The sequence below is a fragment of the Ambystoma mexicanum genome, chromosome 1p (genome assembly GCF_040938575.1).
Source record: "Ambystoma mexicanum isolate Mex_15411 chromosome 1p, UKY_AmexF1_1, whole genome shotgun sequence".
Classification (NCBI taxonomy): domain Eukaryota; kingdom Metazoa; phylum Chordata; class Amphibia; order Caudata; family Ambystomatidae; genus Ambystoma; species Ambystoma mexicanum.
Window position 1 is genome coordinate 324,312,188 of NC_090921.1, and position 17,115 is coordinate 324,329,302.

At 49.0% G+C, this 17,115-nt stretch overlaps 1 protein-coding gene across 2 annotated transcripts in view; it reads left to right on the forward strand.

Annotated features, from left to right (window-relative positions):
- SHC2 (SHC adaptor protein 2) overlaps positions 1-17,115 on the forward strand; it is a 708,489-nt gene that overhangs the window by 143,023 nt on the left and 548,351 nt on the right. The window lies entirely within an intron of this gene.

Sequence of the window (17,115 nt, forward strand, 5' to 3'; positions counted from 1 at the left end):
TTCTTGAAGTGTAGTCTGTAAAAAAGAAAAGTATTGCAATTTGTGTGATTCAAGTTAATTTTGAGCCACAAATAAGGTGGTGTGTGTAGTTTAGTGTGATTTCTATTACCTATAATTCAAATAAATACAAATATATTCCCTTTACACCTGTCTGGTTCATGGCTCATTGATAGCTCAGGGGGAGGGATCCAGTGGGCATGATATGAGGCTGAGATATGGCTGAATAAAAGAACTTGCATTAACCGTTTATTGTGTAACACTTAGCTTGTGGAGGGAAGGCACTCCCTGTGTTGAGGGTGGCCTTTCAATAAACCGTTACAGCATGAATCAGTTAAACATTTGTCAGTCAACCAACAAGAACTTGCTTGGTAGGATTTCCCAGGAGCATGAATTTAATCCAAGTCGGATTCAGGCTCAGGTAGGAGCTTGACATCCAAATTTGGATGAGGGATAAAGAGTGCTTGAGCCGATCGATGCCATTGATGCAGTTGATCTTTACGTGAAGCTGCCTGTTATCTACGTATTGGTGTGTCTTTATGTCGGTGTTGGTGAGGGTTACCCCAGAGGTTCTTTGTAGAGCCTGAAGGTGAGAGGTGACAGGATGGAGCCTTGTTGAATTCTGCAGGTTACTATGCAATGCTGGTTTCTGTTGGGGCTCATCCGGTCAAGTTGGTCTCTTTTGGATTGGCAGGAGGCAAACCACTGCAGGACTGTTTTGTCGAAGCCCATGCTCATAGCAAGGATGCTGAGGAGGCATTCATTGTCAGAGGTATCAAAGGCAGCAGATTGGTTGATCAGGACAAGAAATTAGGGGTCTCCTTTGTCCAGGATTTGTAGAGCATATTCAATAACTTAGATGATGGTGGTCTGGTTGGTGATGATCTTCTCAATCCCTCCACAGAGGAAGGGTACTCACTTAGACAAAATTATAAGGATAGATTTATGATTTGGCAATTGTTGTCGGAATTACCTGGGTTAAGTGTGGGTTTCCTCACCAGCTGATGGTGCTAGTAAGTGGTGTGAGTGCTTAACTGTGATTTCAGCCCTATAGTCGATGTGGCACTGTTGGAACAACAGGAACTCCTATGCTGGTGCTGTGACATCCTTTGTGCACCGTGCGGTTACGGTCTAGTTCTTTCCAAGATTGTGCCTGTTATGTGCATATTGGCACTTCTTCAGTTTCATTCGGATTGTGATCTGAGCCTCACAACCCTCAGCTGATGTTTGCTTGCTGCTTGAGGAGACGCTGCCTGCTCCTTCTCCTTCTGCCCCTGCTACCTCTAGTAAGTCTGCTCCATTGCCTTCTCTTTGTATTCTTCCCTCCTAACCTCCTCTGAGCCCTACTCCATTGTCTCCCATTCTTTGCTTGATCAGTTATCCCCTCTGAACTTCCTGCATTCAACTCAACTGGAGTGCCTTTCAAAACTACCTCTTGCTGATTGGGTTTTTTCTGCCTGATGGCTTATCCCCTGGAACTGGGAATTTCCTATTGGTTCCGGACTTGCCCTGCCGTTAACTTCAAATAGGGTGTCATGGTGGAAGCTTTTCAGGATTGTCCCTATTTGTACTCTCAGTGCCTCCATTCCTGCAGAAGAGAAGCCAAGACATCACCAAGTCCTGAACCCAGGTAACCCTATGGATAACGAGCCCATACGTGAGATTCACATGTGATGACCTCCACAACAGAGGATGGGGTGATGTCATGTTTGTAGCTATAGGATTTCAGGGCTACAAAAACGTTGTGCAGGTATTTTAGAGTCATTGTTCTGAATTCGGGACATCTTGATGTGTTTCCGGCTGATATGGTTGGGGAATCTGTAATGTGTTTGGAGCTGTCACTATGTTGCCTTATCTACCTTGTCTGTGATGAAGTTGTTGATGGCGTTGCATTTGTCAGTAATCCAAGGTTTGGGAATTTGCTTTGCTCCTGTTGGATGCTTCCATGATAGTGACTGTGTCCTGGTTTGCGTGGCAATGATGATGAGAGTCATACGTGCTGTACAGTAGTTTCTCAGTTTGATGAGGGTTTCTAGTAGGTGAGATTTTTTCCAGTACTTGTCTTGGGTGTCATTGGTGTGTTTGTTGTCAATGAGTTTCAATGTGTACCAAGATGTGCTTTATTTGAGTTGAAGTTTCAATGGTGCTTGGGTGTTGGTGGTCTCATTTAGGGTGTCGTTGAGAGTACTAAGCCGGGCATTTACATTATCCGAGGGGTGGGACATGATGGGGTTTCCTTTAAGTACATTAATGGGGTTGTTGAAAGAATAGTGAGGCTTGGGGTGGGTTGGCCCCGGTGGGACAGAGTTGTTCTTTGGCGCAGGATGGGTATGAATGAGTGGTCTATCCAGATCAAAGGTGGGGGGGAAGAGATACCATGGCTGGAGAGTGTGGTGAATGCTAGGTCGAGTGTGTTGCCTTTGTTGAAGGTTGGTTCTGTGACAAGTTGATTGATGATGTTGAGCAGTTCAAGTGGAGTCTCTCTGGTTTCCTTGGTGTTGCGGCTCCGGGGCAGGTTACGTTCTCCGAGGAAGATGACAGTTGTGATGTTCTCAGACGCTGTTGTGTTGAGGTCTATGATTTCGTTGGAAAGGCTGTGTTGGTTTTGGGGTGGTAGGTAGATTTTCATCCTTTTAATTGACGCCACTCACAATTAACAACAGCTGTTAGAAAAATGACCAAGATCTTCAGGACGACCCACACATTTGGAAACAACAAATCTTTCTTTGAATTGTGAATGCAGAAGGATGGAAGGAAATATTTTTATTATCCACAAGCCAAAATATTAGGTAAATATGCAGGAAATTCTCACGGGCACAAAACCACAAAATATATCCTTATTGGTTTTTAGCCTTACACAGCTCTAGTCAAACCCATTCACTCCCGTTTTTCCAACTCCAGTCTCCTTTGCCTAAACCGTGCAGAGCGGTAACAAATACAAGCGTTACAAATATATCTTTCACCCAACTTGCGTAAAGATTTTTGTTTTATGTGTCCCACTATACAGGGTATGGCTGGCAGATGACTCCATGCCACTAGATCACGTTTTCCAGTTCACGGCTTTAAATTGGCAAGATCATGTATTTTGGCATTTGTAGTCTTGGCTGCATTCAGTAATCCTCTGTACCAAAACACAATGATTTTCGAAAGTTGGAATGTAGTGCTGATCACCCTAAAATGGGAAGCAGACATTGAAATAGGCCTAGTCACATGTTACAACATGCATTAATGCTAATTTCCTCTTTAAACCTATCTTCGATCTTTAATTCAGTCTTCCACTTTCCCAACAACCGCTCCCACTCCAAGGTCTTTCTCCTCCATGCCATCCCTATTTGTATTTGTATTTTCTTTATTTATAGAGTGCGCCGGGCCCAGAGGCATCTTGGCGCTTTGTTTTAGGTTACAGGCATGTGATACAGTTAAGGTACAATGATATAATACATAATGATAATAACGATTACAAAATATACAGTGAGGTAGATGACAGGCATGTGATACAGTTAACAGTACACATGTATAATACATCATGATAATAATAAAATTACAAAACATACAGTGTGGTAAATGAAGAACATGAGGGATATGAATAACTGATTGTACAAGAGAGTTCAAAGTATATACAAGAGCAGGTTGTCATAGGTGTAGAGGCAAACACAGGCACAGACTAAGCAGTCGGAAGATTGACAGAGGCTGCTAACCAGAATTTGGTCTTGAATTTAAAGGAGTGGAATGAGGGGTCAGATCTCAGCAGGTTGGGCAGGGTGTTCCATAGTTTGGAAGCTAGCGTAGGGAAGCTGGTCCCACCCGCTTTCTGTAGTTTGAATCTAGGCAAAACAAGGCAATTTGTTTGTGCCGATCCGAGCGGTCGGTGTGAAATGTGAGGTGTGTGGCGGCCTGCCATTTAGGTAGACGCCTGGTTGTTTAGGCATTTATGTGTGAGGGGCAGTGCTTTCAACGAAATTCTTTGACATACTGAAAGCCAGCGTAAATTGCATCTGGTGTCTGAGATGTGCTGGCCCCTGGGGAAGTACAGAGCTACCCTGATGGCATTATTCTGTATGAACTGTAGTTTGTTTAGATTATGTTGACTTGTCCCTAAGTAGAGTGCATTACAATAGTCGATTTTGGACATGATGAGGGTTCTTGCTAGGATGATGCAGTTTTCTGTAGTGAGGAAGGGGCGACAGACAGTGATGAGTTTACATATGTAGGCAGCAGCGCAGCTAACCGCATTAGTTTGTTTTACGAGTGATAGAGTGGAGTCGAGATAAATGGCGAGCATTTTAGTGTCATTAGAGACCTTGATGATATTGCCCTCGATGGTGAAAGTTTTGAAAGCGGGGTCGAGTTTCTTAAGTCGGTAGTGGGAACCCAAGATGAGGAACTCGGTTTTATCATCATTAAGGCACAACTTGCGTTGAGCCATCCACGCCTGAATGACCAGGTAGACCTGGCCCCATTACTTAATACCATAAGAAAAACAAAAGGCAAACCATTTAATTTAATATGAAATAGCATCAGTTTTTAAAAGGGATTTCTTTTGTGAGGGCAAATAACAGTGGAGTTTTTGAGAGGGAATACCGGGTCCAGAATGCTGTTATGTTTACAAGCACCACATACTCCAATTTCTATTCCGGGCTGGTCCTAGTATTTCAAAAATTCTATGGCTGCAAAATACATGCTGCCACTTGTTGACATTACAGGTAGTGACATCACAGGCTTTGATAATGGAGGGCGTCATCAGATGTGACATTACAAGAAGTTGCCACGTGTAAGCAGAGCGACAAATAACTTTCTTATGTAGAGACATACACTAGCAACTCAGACAGGGCAGGTGAACATGTGACGAATCAACTTTCGGAGCACCAGTGGTCCAGGGATGAATATCGGTTTCTAAACCATCAATTAGCCCCACACTTCAAGTACACCAGGACGGATCCGAACAGATTGGAATACAAGTGAATTATAAGACCTCCTTGTCCAATTTTTGGCAACGTGGACGGAAACGGCAAGCTTATCTCCACAAGGTCGTGGATCCTTGGTTAGTTGCAACACAGCGAAAATACAATTATTACCCAATGATAAAAGAGACTGACCAGTCAAGGTTGTATAAAATATCTACTTTATTATAACTACAACAGACAGTTCTAGCACACTACAAACACAACCCACCCTGTAAAGGAACACAGAGGACTGACAGTTATGATATGATATGGTATTTATAACGTGCCTATACACAAGTGTTTCAAGTTTCACAAAGGAAAGGAATGCACTCTGGATACAGACAAGAGGGTAGTTGGTAAAGTAATCAATCTTACTGTTCAATGATATTGGTTTCAGCACCAATGGGGCAAAGGGTCGTAAGTGTCTTTAGGGGCCTTCGGAGAAGGACCAGGGGGGCAGAAACACAATATACCTCGTGCTGAAGAAGGTGCTCGGCAGCGTCAAGGTGGTTCCAGGGCACTTGCAGGCTCTTGAGACAGAGTTAGTGGTGGGAGACTGCTGCAAGTACCAGGCGGCAGGCAGTTTGGCAAGCATGGCTGGAAGGACATCTCCAGGATGTCCTGTGCGGCGGCTCGGGGCCATGAATCGCTGTCTCTGTGCTGGTTAGCAGATCTGGAATGCTGGATGAGTCAGCTCGGATGGCTCTTGTGACTGCTGCGTGACAACAGTCAGCGGTGCAATCGGATGCGGTTCAATGCGGTTCGAGGACTTGACTTGCTTGAAAATATCCTTAAAAGATGGACGCTGGATGATGCTTGTGTGGCACTCCTCCTAGCTTCATCGCAGGGCTCGTGTCCTTTCAAGGTGGATCACCCAACATTCAGGAGAGTGGCAGAAAGTAACAGGGCAAGCTGTGTGCTGACTGGGTACCATTTATGGAGCTGCTGGAGGGATCTTGCTTCCCTCTTGGAACTCCTGGCCTTCCTTCACTGGTGGAAGATGTAAGGTAGACTGTACCTTCAGCCGGGGTCCAAATGAGTCTTTCTTCTTACTCCTTTCGAAGTCGTCGGATCATCTGCTAAGTGAGAGGGTCAGCCCACATTTAAAGCCAAATGGGCCCCAGTGATTGGTGCAGGCTAAGCCCTCTTTAATGAACCAATCCTGGGTCCCCAACAACAATCTTCTGTTATGCATGAGGTCAAGAACAGAGTGCTCTGCAATAGGACAGACAAGGGGTGACAACATATACCTAATTCCCACCCATCTTCCTGTCTTTTATAGATCCAAGTGTCTATCTGGTTAACTGAGCCCTCTGTGACTCTTGATTAAAGCACAGGTTTCCCTTGAGGTTTATGCTGGGAGCAGACTTCCTGTTTGAAAGGGGTCAGCTCTGCAGGGGTTTGCCTACAGAAAATAGTGGACCCAGGCATGCATTTCACTGCCTTTCATACAGAGGGGTGGGAACTACCTTCAATTGACACATTGCATACCAAAGGGGTCCTAGCCCCGCCTTTCCTGTTATCTATCCGGCAACAAAGCACCTTCAGGCTTGCTTCAATGATCTTGTTAGTATGCACTGCCACCAGCCGGAGTAGACAACAGGAATGCAGATCCATGGAGCCTTTGATATTTAAATTAGGCTCTCCATGGCTGGAGGAAGGTGTGCCTCCCCACATCATGAAATGCTTTCATGTACCCGGGGCTGTCAAATTCCAGCTGAATATGACAGGGGAAGACGGCGCCTGTATGGCTGTGCCTTCCCAGATTACTCGTGACTATGCGTTTTGTGCAGGAAGCAGATGAAATGTGCGTGGAATGACCTTGCACATTTCTCTGAAACTCATCTCCCATCATTCATTTTCATTATTAAAAAATGAAAAAAGCCCAGGCCAATGCACTCTCCCTGTGCGAATGTGCGAATTCCTCATAGAACACCAAGCCAGAACCCCCTCTTCTGCACAAACTAACAACATCCAGACTCTAAGCCTCACCCACCAGCATGCCATGCAGAGACCTTCAGCACCCTCCACACATCGTCGCCCTCAGGACTGACCTCATCTGCAGCAAACTGGGCAGGATACCAACAACTGGGGATCCCCTCTGGATGGCCATATGCCAAGTGCCCTCACCACAACCCACAAAGAAACATAAGGACACACAGAACAGATACTACTGCTGTCTGTCTTCATCAGCAAATTAGGTTTGACTTCTTGGTTGTGTTATACCAAAGAGGATAGTCCAGTACAGCAAAATTCCACACAAAATTAAAAAATTAGGCATCCCTTTGACATGCAACTTTGCCATAATATTAACAAAGGGGTTGTCAGGCAAGGCGCTCTGCGTGTATTTGATTATGTGCGAGTGCAAGCATTTTACCGTGTGTGCCCAGCACCGAGTGCAAGCCTTTTAGTGTCTGACAAAGTTCAGTGTATGCGTGGCAGGAGCGGAGGAGCAGTGAATTTACATGACATGGTATCACACGCTTACGATATTGCATGAGGGGAAGCATAGTGGATGCACGTGACTAGGTGTAATGGAGTACATTCATGTCTGACTTCTTAAGGGGAGTAAGAGTGCACCTATGTTTGGCAGTGTGTAAGGAGTGGGGCAGTACTCGCACTTGCCAATATGAACAGGGAGGTGCAGTGCGACCATTTTACGCAGTAGCAGAGGTTCAGGGCCATCCAGTAACAATGGTTTCCGGTGAACATCTCGTCAAGGAAAATGCCGCCAGCGGGCAACATTTCAGCCTATATGCACCCTCAATAAAATGTCCCCAAATGTTCTAGGATTGGTGTTTATAATTGTAAATTACAGCCCTTCCAGAATATTTGGGGAAAGTATTTTAGGGGTCAGGAAAAGAAATTCGCCTCCCTGATGCCATTTTTCAGGCGACATATTAGGATCCTAGCGTGCATTTGACAGTGTAAGAGGGGAAGTGGAGTGCAGCATTGGCTACTTGTGTCTGTATTAGACCTGGGAGCTGAGGGTTGAGGAGAGCAGTCATGAGTAGAGGTGAGCCAGAGCGGAGCCTGAAGGTCTGGATTGTCTCTGCTAAGAGACAAATATAAGCAAAGCTGTCGAAAGAGCCATGCATGGAACTCACTCCTCCCTTTACCATAACACAAGATCAATGCTTGGCGTCTTGTCTCCCCACCCACACAGCACAGGACCCATACCTTGTGCCTTGCCTCCCCACCACACAGGAGACATACCTTGCATGCGACTCGTCACAGTACAAGACCCATCCCGGGCGTACTTCCGCCCCACAGCACAAACCCCATCCTTGGCATTATTATTATTATGGTATCAGGGTCGGACTGGGGCATAAAATTGTCTCGGGCACCAACGAAAAAGTGACGCAGATTTGCAAATGGGAATTCATTCCTTTTGTGACGCTGTTTGAATAGTACCCAAGGGGGAGGTTTTTGATAAAATGTGGTGCTAATTGTACATTTTTAATAAATATTTATTCAGCAACACTGGCCAAACTATTAGCCGCATAGTCAAGTAAATCATCAAATTTGCCCGCATTGGCCCAAAAAAGTGGCCCACTTTGACCCAAAAAACTGGCCCAAACAAGCTTTTTTGCGTTTTTGGTTCGGCCATGGGCCTATTGCCCTAAAAGCCAGTCCGAGCATGTGTGGAATCTTTTGAGCACGGACCTAGCTTCGAGAAGCAACGGAGCACTTTACAGAGGTATACACAGTACAGATGCATAACGGAGCGCTTTTCAGAGGTAGCAACAGAACTGCTATACAGCGGGCGGGTGAGATACAGAGGGGCACAGAGGAGGGGTACAGCTGTACCGAGTGGCAGAGGGGAGAGGGGCAGACAGCGTCTTGCGAGTCAGGTGGTGTGAGGGGTGATGCGATAGCCTAGGTGTTGAGGCAAATAAATTCCTTGAAGAGGTGACATCTTGTCTCCCCACAAAATAAGAGCCAAATCTGACGTGCATCCCACACAACACCCATACCCAACATCCTGCCTCCCGAGGCCCCAAAGCACAAAACCCATTCCAGGTATACTGCCTTCAACCACCTACAACACAAAACCTATACCAGGCATCTTGCCCCCTCACCACACAAGACCCATGCCTGGCATCTTTCCTCCCTATACCTCAAAATGCGAAACCCATACCAGGCCTTTTGCCTACTACAACCCACACCAACAAGCCCTTATCATCCATCTTACCCTCACCTCACAAGACCCATGCCGCATGTCCTGCCTTCACACAACGCAGGAAGACCAATACCTGGTGCCCTTCCACAGACAGCACAAGATCCATACCTGACACCCTTGCTCCCCACCGACCATACAACACAAAATCCATATCTGTCATCCTGGTTCCTCCACGTCACAAAAACAAAACCTGATATCCTGCCTCCCCACCAACCACAGAATCCATTCCTGCCATTCTAAATTGGGCAGGTAAAGCACAGCGAGACAGTGATTTGTCCAGGATCACACACATTAGTTAAGAGGATTCCAGTCTAGTCTGCACGTTGACACTTGACCATCTACAGCCTCAGCACTTAGTGATTCAAATATGTGTTCATGTATGACTTTAAAGAGGAATGCAAATACTCTATTTTTAGCCATAACTTGGAAAGTTCTCAGATCACATTAAAAACGAACCTGACAAATATGAAAATCCTTACATTAAGCAAAAAGAGTGTCGGTGCTGCTTTGCTTTGAATTTCGTGAATGGAAGTCTACCAGTATCAGGATGAAAAGAAATGTCAGCCTAGGAAATATCCTTTAGGGCTGCAGATGCAATTTCAGGATTGAAATCGTTCTGCAGCGCAACACAAGACTGCTTGTAGCTATCGTATGACACAGACATGCTACGTGGCAATATGCATGATCTGAAGAAAAGAGTGCCAATTCAGACCGAGGGGAATGAAGGTTGTCCAATTCCAGAGCTGGAGGGCCAGAATCCTGACGGGTTTTCATGATAATCCACATTAATATTCATGAGGAACAAATTGCATACATTTAGAATTATTGTATGCAAATTTATCTCATGAACCTTAAATAGGGATATCCTGAAAACCCGGCATGGATCCGGTCCGCGGGGTCTGGAGTTAGGCACTTTAAAGGTCGGGATTTGTCAATTTGGAGCAAGCCACATTTGCTAGTTAAATGGGGATTTGGGAGCAAGGGCAACATCAGGTACACATGAGAACAATCCAGTTATCAGACAACATTCACACTTGGGGGGCTTGTCACAGACAATGGGCCTCATTACGAGTCTGGCGGTAACAGAGGCGGTAAAACCGCCTGGTTACCGCCGGACTCGTATTACCATTCCACCTCCGTGATTCCCGGAATTACCGGGGCATTACAACCCCGGTGACCCGGGAATTCGGGAGGCGGAATGGTATAAATGGGAATTCAATGGGAATGGGGACCACGGAAACACCAGCACCATCTCATGATAGTGCCGGTGTTTCCACGTCGGCCTGCAGGCGGGCGGTGGTAAACCCGCCAGGTCAGACCTGATGGGAACGCCACCTCCCGCCTGCAGGACTCGAGATCGGGCGGTCCGGAATTAACAGTGGTGTCGGATTTACCGCCACTGTTATTTCCGAACCGCCCAACCTGTAATGAGGCCCAATGACCCAGAGACAGGCAATGATACTAGAAGCCGCGCACCAAGGGAGTTTCTCCTTTAGATGCACTGCTTAGAAACACTGCAGTATTTGCAAGGCCCCAATGCCATTTAGCAAGAGCAGCTCCCAGCCCTGCTATGAAAGTAAGTGTGGAAATGTAGTGTTCTTGCATTTGGCAGTGTATGGGGTGGTAAAGTATGTCTACATTACACAGTGCCTGAGGATTGGCAGTGTGTACTTGCACATATTCTTTTAAAGATATTTCGTGAGCACAACCTACGTTTCTTGGCAATAGCTTACTCACACTTACACTTCACCTGTGTTCAGGCCTGTCCCTCTCCACCTGAAGTTCTGAGTATATGGGAGAGTCTTTAGTTTCTTCCTAAAGATATTTAACAACATTTTACATAAAGATTGTAGCAGATGATACCATAATCTCTGTGGCTGCGTCAAAAAACTCAGCCACCTTTCTGAGCAAATCAAAAACGAGAAATCACTGATAAACAGAGATGTTCGAGATGTTCTGCTCTGGGGCACTGTTATATCCGCCCTACGTCCCGCAGCGCGGTGACGTAGGGCATGTTAATAAAAGCCCCGCCCCCTGAGTGGGAGGCAGTTCCGGGCGAAGCTGAGCCAGCGTGTGTGTGTGTTTCTTTGCGCTCCCCTGCCAAGGCCGCGCCCAGGCCATGCGGCCTTCTTGGACCGGAGCAAGCCCCTCGTGCTGGGCCTCCGGCACAACGCAGGACATAACAATGGCGACGAGGAAGTGAGCGAGCATCCACGCGCTCCGGAGACCACACGGTCGCTCCGTATAAATTTTTGGACACCCGGTGGGGGCCTCACGACCACGTGACCCCCACCCCAAAAAAAAAAAAAAAAAAAAAAATTTTTTTTTCTCTTTTCATCCCCCTTTTCCACACCTCATCCTCGCAGGGTGAAGAAAAAAAAAGAGTTTTTTTCACGTGTCGTCCCAGGCACCACCAGCACGTCGTCTCCTGCACCAATCCATCGGAGCACATGTGCCGGTAGGACGCTGCATCACCACAGGGCACGCACGAACCTGAAAGGTAGACACTCGGCGACTGAGCGCACGCATCACCATGGCGACTGGGCTATCTACCCCTGGACCTTCCACACCGTCCAGAATGGCGGAAAACCTGTCCATGGCGTCACCACCGCCTCGCACGCAGGGAAGTTCGTCGACGTTGATCCAACCATTCGACCCATTCACGGACCCATCGTCCAGTGGGCCCAGATGGCAGCTATGGCTACAGAAGTTCGAGATGGCCATGGAATGTAAGGACGTCACGTCATCCAGAAAAATGAAGGCTCATCTACTCCTTAGTGTGGGCGACGAGGTGCTGCGCATCTTTAACTCCCTGGAGGTGGACGACGGCCAAGATGCATACCAGAGCGCGAAGGACGCTCTGACAGCACATTTTCTCCCGCAATTGAATCCAGACTATGAAACCTTCATCTTCTGCACGACCATCCAGGCCACCGACGAGACCCTCGACGCCTACCACACGAGGCTGAGGAAGCTGGCCATGTCGTGTGAGTTTACGAACACTGAAAGGGAGATTAGGAGGCAAATCATAAATGGAATTCACTCGGAGAAGCTGAGGCGTCTCGTGCTCAGTGAGAAGGGTATCCCTCTACAGCGCATCCTGGAACTGGGCCGACAAAGGGAGCTTGCCCACTCCAGGGCCGCAAACATGGAAGTGACCCTACAAAAACTCCAGCCGTCACTGTCCACAGCATTGGTGGCTCAAATCTCGGACAGACAATCAACGAGGAGCGAATATGGCAGCGGTTACACCCAGAACAGGTGGCAGCCTCGAGCACCAGGACCAACTGAATGTGGATGGTGTGGTGGCCAAAGGCACGGAAGGCGAAATTGCCCGGCGCAAGGCACCACGTGTGGAGCATGTGGCCGGAAGGATCACTACGCGAAAGTGTGCAGATCCGTGAGTACGCCGTTGCAGCCCCCACAAGGATCCCAGGAGAAAGGGTCATCGAAGAAAAAGAAACAAGCCAGCGCGAGGAGGGTAGCGGTAGTCAACTCCTCGACGGAAGAAGGAGATGATCTCTCAGCCCTACGACAAACAGCAGGCACGGAGAACGAAGGAAAGGGCCGAAAGGTATACTTAGTATCGACACTAAACCAAGGACCAGCCCAGTCGAAAAGAACCGCCAGGCGACGAAAATGCATGGTCAACATACAAGGCCAGGACATACAAATGACCATCGACACGGGGGCGTCGGTAAACGTCATGCCAACCACCGTTTTCCGAACCCTCGCTCCACGACCCGAGCTAAAATCCACAGACACTCGACTATTTGCCTACGGCAGTCGAAAACCTCTACCAGTCATCGGGAGGTTCCGCACCACGCTTGAGCATGGTGAACAGAAGTTGTGGTCGAAGATCTACGTCGTCAAGGCGGGAATTGAAAGCCTGTTGAGCGGAGATGCGGCTGAAGACCTGGGCGTGGTAAAATTCATATGCCACGTTGACGACACATCCGAGGTCGAGAACTTTCTCAGGCAGCACCCCATGCTACAGAGGGGGATAGGCTGTCTCAAAGGAAAGACCATCAAACTACATATTGATCAGTCAGTGCAACCACGCGCAGTAAGACACCGACGGACACCTTTCCACATGAGGGAACAAGTCGAGAAGGAGTTAAGGTCACTCGAAGCCGCTGGTATTATCGAAGAAGTCACGGGACCAACACCGTGGGTTTCCCCGATGGTGGTCACCCGGAAGCCCAAACAGCCAGGGAAAGTTCGGATCTGCATTGACATGCGCCTGCCCAATGCAGCCATAAAGAGAGAGCGACACATAACGCCGACAATCGATGAAATCATCACTGACCTCACGGGATCGTGTGTGTTCTCGAAGGTAGACCTAAAGGCGGGGTACCACCAGCTGAAGCTACACAGAGAATCGCGCTACATCACCACGTTCTCAACCCATTTGGGCCTGAGGAGGTACAAGCGCCTGAGTTTCGGCATATCGTCGGCCGCGGAGGTTTTTCAACAAACCATCCAGGAGGTCATCAGAGGCATACCAGGGGTACTGAACGTGAGCGATGACATCCTGATACATGCACCGGACATCAAGGAACACATCGTGAGACTGAAAGCACTACTGGGCAGGTTGGAAAGCGCCGGACTCACAATCCATCGAGAAAAGTGCGAATTCCTAAAACCAGAAATTACGTTTTTTGGATACCGGTTCGACCGCACCGGCATATCGCCTGATCCCCAGAAAGTGGCGGACATACAAGCTGCCAGCCCCCCCATGACTCCCACCGAGGTGCGCAGTTTCCTGGATATGGCCACCTACTGTGGCAGATTCATTCGGAACTTAGCAACACTATCCGAACCACTGAGGGAGCTAACAAAGGCCAGCACCAAGTGGGACTGGGGACCCGAATGCCAGGAGGCATTTGAGAACATAAAAGACTCCCTGTCAACGGACACCAGGATGGCCTACTACGACACGGACCTCCCGACAGAACTATTTGTGGATGCCAGCCCAGTCGGACTCGGAGCAATCTTGATGCAGGTCACGAAAGAGGGTACAAAAAGGTCGATTGCTTATGCATCCAGGGCACTCACTGCAACGGAACAAAGGTACTCCCACATAGAGAAGGAGGCAATTGCCGTTCTATGGGGATGTCGACATTTCCACATGTACCTATATGGGCGCAAGTTCACGGCGATCACCGACCACAAGCCCCTGCTACCAATCTTCATTGGGTCATCGGCACACCCACCAGCCAGAATCACCAAGTGGCTGCTACACCTCCAGCAATATGATTTCGAACTTGTCTACCAACCGGGCAGCGGCAACCCCGCGGACTTCCTGTCGAGACACCCACGACCAGCCACCCAGCAGGAAGTGTTAGTCGCCGAAGAAACGGAGGAGCACATCTGTCAAGTGGTCCACACCATGAGGCCCAGAGCGATAAACATCGAGGACATTACGACAGAAACCCAGAATGACCCATGTTGCGATCTGGTAAAGGATGCCATCTTGTCAGGCAACTGGAAAGACTTCATGTCGCATACACGCAATAGAACCGAGGGGGCCAAGGCGTTCCTAGCAGGCATGTTCACGGTTCGACAAGACCTCTCGATCACTGAGGGAGGGCTCCTGCTAAGGGGAGACCGCATCATCATACCCCCAAGGCTGCAAGACAGGATAGTTGCCCTAGCGCATGAAGGACACCAAGGGCTTGCAAGGACAAAGGCACGGATCCGACACAGGGTTTGGTTCCCTCACATTGACGATCGAGTGGAGGACTTAGTGAACACATGTCTACCCTGCCAAATAACGAGTGGACCCCCTGACCCAGAACCGATCCTATCGGCCGAGCGTGGCCGGGCACGATGGGAAGCGATCAGCATTGACTTTTGCAAAATCAGAGAGGGGCTACATCTACTGGTGGCAATCGATGACCACTCACGATATCCAGAGGTCGAGATACTGGAGTCCACCGCCGCGGAAGTGGTCATCCCGGTGATAGAAAAGATGTTTGCCACCCATGGTCTGCCCACGACCATTAAGAGTGACAATGGACCCCCATTCACAGGGGAGGAATTCAGGTCATACCTACAGGAACTGGGCATCAAATACCACCATATCATGCCAAGGTGGCCGCAAGCTAATGGGGACGTCGAGCGTTTCATGAGAACTATCAACAAGGTACTCCGAGTATCTAAGGCAAACGGCAGCCCATGGAGGATCGACCTGTTCCGTTTTCTAAGGAACTATCGTGTCACCCCCCACAGCACCACGGGCATACCACCCGCTGACCTTATGTTCGGAACTGTCATCAACTCGTCGATTCCCCATCATCCAAGCAGAACCCCTGACGACATTGACCATGCACGTGTGGAAACGAGGAGAACACGTGCCAATGCTCACATGAGCGCCAAGAGAAGAGCAAGGCCCTCGAACCACAGAGTGGGCGACCAAGTCATCATGTTGCGAAACCCCACAAAATCCAAGATGGACACCAGGTATGACGAACTGCCATGGACTATCAGCAACCGGCGTGGGACCATGATAACGGTCACACGGGGAGGTCGGGAAGTAACAAGGAACGCCTCCTGGTTCAAGCCCGTGCCCCAGCACCTCTGGACGGATGGCGAAGGGCACCACGACGACAACGAGCAACAAAGCAGCGACGTGCCGGCGCAAGACCCCCAGGAAGGATCTGCGGGGGATTGCAGCTGGCAATCACCGAGACTACCCAGCAGTGAGGACACATGTACTGAAGGTGAGCAGACTGACGAGCCGAGCGGGGACAGCCCCCAAGCGAAGCGGTACAGCCTGAGAAAGGCCACGAGGCCGCCTGCGAGGCTGAATGACTATGTATGCTAATTTCCCCAGCAGTGGCAGAAGTGTTATAGTTGAGCATGCGGTTTACGTTTATGTTGTTTAGGTCATGTTGAAATAAAGGAGGAATGTTATATCCGCCCTACGTCCCGCAGCGCGGTGACGTAGGGCATGTTAATAAAACCCCCGCTTACTGAGTGGGAGGCAGTTCCGGGCGAAGCTGAGCCAGCGTGTGTGTGTGTTTCTTTGCGCTCCCCTGCCAAGGCCGCGCCCAGGCCATGCGGCCTTCTTGGACCGGAGCCAGCCCCTCGTGCTGGGCCTCCGGCACAACGCAGGACATAACAGGCACGGGCGGGGGTCGCATAGGTTTTAAACCTGTCAGTCAGAAATTAAGGCACGGAAGAAGAAAGACAACGATATGTAATATAGAGGGTCTTAAACGTCACCCGTTGCTTTTTTCTGGGAGCTAGTGATAACGAGCTAAAAATAGCGAAACGTGAGAAGATTTCTTGACTCCAAAGATCAGACAAGCTACAGCATTTTGCAGAGTCTGAAGCCGGTGCCTACACTAGCCAGGCAGCCCCACAAACAAGCAATTCCCACAGTCCCAGTGACGTCACTAGAGGGGGCTGGTGGGGCCTAGGCCCCTCTTCTGAAAACCTGCCCCCCCCTTCTGCCCCTCTACCTCAGATGGGCTACTTTCTCTGCACTGTCTGCAGTGCTGTGGCAGCACAGCCCACGCACAGGGCCACAATCAATGCTGCCGCCCAACAATGAAGAGCTGTTAAGTCACCCTGCAGCCAAGAGCATAGAGTGGGGGGTAGATTTCTCTCCTCTGCAGGTGCCTCCCTCTGGAACAGCCTCCCTGTCCCTCTCAAATTTGAGCCGGACCACCTGAAGTTCCGGAAGCAGCTCAAGACCTTCCTGTTCTTCTCTGCCCTCTCTCTCTCACTGCCTTGCTAACTTCCTGTCTGCTGCGACGACTGGATGCATGGTACCCTCTGAGTCTCACCGGATACCAGGCTCCTCTAAAACCAGCCTTCCTTGCACTGCTGCCTGGCGTGCTGCGCACTTAGGGGCTGTAAATGTAAACCCTACAGCCCCCCTCCATCCTTGCACTTACAAAGAGCTGTGCTGCCCTGGCTGCACTTACTCAGAACCTGCTGCCCTAATTGCACTTCCCCCTACCATCACCCTTGCACTTTCCC